Source organism: Asparagus officinalis, chromosome 9 (assembly GCF_001876935.1).
Source record: "Asparagus officinalis chromosome 9, Aspof.V1, whole genome shotgun sequence".
In the NCBI taxonomy this organism is placed as follows: Eukaryota; Viridiplantae; Streptophyta; class Magnoliopsida; order Asparagales; family Asparagaceae; genus Asparagus; species Asparagus officinalis.
The window spans coordinates 61,912,082-61,914,829 of record NC_033802.1 but is presented as its reverse complement, the minus strand read 5'-3'; positions in this window follow the sequence as shown (position 1 = coordinate 61,914,829).

Here is a 2,748-nt window from a genome sequence, read left to right as displayed (position 1 = left end):
AGAAGCAGTTTATACTCATATACTCTTTGGAGTGTTTCCATTCTCATTTGGCTTATCCTAGCGTTATGACGCCGGCTTCAACCAAGGTTTGGATGCTATTCTTTAAAGTAAAGCAAGCCTTGGTGGGATGAAGGATCCTCCTGTGGTATGCGCAGTACTTTGGATCCGTAGTATTTTCAGCTTCCTCCTGATTCGTGATGGGCGGGAGCTTGATTTTGTTGTTTTCGAGAAGAGACTCGAAGATGGCGGGAACGTCTTCGTCCTTGAACGAGTACTCTTTCTGGGCCTTTTGATCCGAAGTCTTCTGCTGTCTTCGGGACTGCTGTTTTGACGTTTGATCAACAGCCGCTGCAGGTGCCTTGCCCCTATCACGAGAGGCGAAGTTCGAGTTCGGAGAATTAGCCATCGGTTGGCTCCTCTCGGCCTTCTTCCTTTTGAGGAATCGTTCGGCTTGCTCTCCTCGGGCCTTCAAATCCTTCCATGTCTTGAGCGGCTCTACTCCCATAACATCCAAGATGTTAATGGACAAATTATTATGACAGGTCTGCAAGACGAACTCCTCCGTGACGGGATCCTTGCAGTTCATTGCCTGATTGCGGAAGCGTTTGATGAAGGTATCCACCGACTCTCCGTCTTTTTGTTTCTCATCGAAGAGTGTTTTGATCGACACTTCTGTGTCATCATCGAAGAAATGAGCGAGGAACATGCTCTCCAGGTCCTCCCAGCTGTTAATGTTTCCGGGCTTAAGACGGCGGTACCAATCGAAGGCGGGCCCGCGAAGGGTGCCAACAAATGACCGGACCATCAGAGGCTCGTTGCCAGAGATCACTCCCAAATGGGACTTGAAATAGATCAGGTGCTGAGTGGGGGAACCTTTCCCGTCGAACGGCGTGAAGTTGATCAGGTTGAACTTCGCTGGATACGGGATCGAGTCCCACTCTTTCGGGTAAGGACACGGGATGCCGATCTTCTTCACCTCTCGAGCAGACATCAGGGCGTTAATTTTTCTTTCGAGATCCTTCATCTTTTCGGCCTCATCTATATCCTGTTTTGGACAATTTTCGAGAGGAATAATACGGCCACCCCCAGTGTTATCATCATTGGTGGGTCCACCCCCAGTATTTTTGGGCGGTGCGTCGGCCATGATGATTTCGTCCACTTCCGGATCGCTGTCAACTGCGGCGTTCTGGGTGCGACGGCTGGATTCAACTAGCTGATTTGACAAAGCTCGGATTTGTTGGTCGTGCATTTGTCTCATCTCCTGCATAGCCATTTCCATTTCGATTTTGAATGCTTCTTTCTGCTTGGCTAGAGCATCCTCAATGATTTTGGCTATTTGCTCGGTGTTGATCATGAACACTTCTCGAGCTTGTCCTATGCTAGACGTTGTATCGTCGGAGGCGAGTGCGGAATAAGAATCTGAGAGTTCGTCATCGGAATGGATTCCTTCATGGATCCCCTGGTAATCGTTATATCCGACAGCTTCTAGCTGAAGCTGAGCTATTCCCGAATTGATTCTTCTTCCTGGAGAGAAATCAGGGTTGGAACTACTTGAGACAATCGGAGATTTTCCCTTATCAACCATATTGACGGTAACCTCTGGGAATTCATCATCTCGAACAACCAATCCTCTTTGGTGGAAACGCATCGATTTGGGCTTCGTCATTCCATCGGAGATTCTCTCGAATATCGAGACCCTCTGCGGAGCGGTCTTGGGGCAGTTACACGTTGATAATACTGCCCTGATAATTTTGATATACGGACAATGAGAGCCCGTTTCTCGGGTACCTTTCTTTCGAGATTTATTCGTACCTCCAGCCCGATAGTACAACTCATCAACGTTGCGGTCGGAGTAACCTATCGGCTGTTTACATAGATTCTCAGGTATAACTCGTTCGTCTGTCTGACGCGTTTTCCTTTGAGTAAACATTACCTTGTTGGCATCTATGGGAGTCACACGTTTGGAATCACACCTTTGTGAGGGTGAAACCTTAACGGGCTCCTGATTTTCTGCACGCACCGCCAAGCGGGCCGTTGCAGAAATCAATTTGTTAGGAGGTCGCGTACGACCCCCAGTCCGGATGTTGGCTCGAAGCTCCTTCAACGATCTCCAGCTTTCCTTAACAAGCGCTTTTCCTCGATTCTCGGGTAGGGCACCGATACGATCCTTCAGAGGAATCCTAAACTTGGGGAAATCCACGCTGCGGTAGGGCTTTACTGGAGGTTCGGGATCTAAAGTTGACGAAGGCCGAAGAGCAACGTCGCCTGCTTTTGCCTTAGGCGCTGATTTGGCTTTTGGCACCCAAACTTGTTTGGATCTCGACGATCTCTTAACTGCCTCTTCCTCTTGCATTTCTTGTACTTTTCGCACAAGGGTCCGGGCATGCGCAAGCAAGGTGTGGCACTTCTGGATTCGCTCCTCGAGAGTAGAATGGGTTCTTTGGACATGAACCCATCCGTTAATTGGAGATCGAGAGGAGGATTCTGATGCTGGTCAAGGCGACAGATTAGCCACTTGGCGCTTTCTGAGCCCCAGATCTGCTTGGTAATGGAGACCATCCATCTGATTCAAAGCCTTGGTGAATCGACGCGCGAGGCGTTGTCATTTCCTTTGACGTGCTCTCTTTGATAGAGTTGGCGCGCCTTCAGCAGTCGACTCCTTAATCGTGAAGGAGTTCAGATCTGCAAATTTGGCTTCATTGAGCACCGGTGGATCATTGCAAGGTGCAACAGCAACAGCGGCGGAGA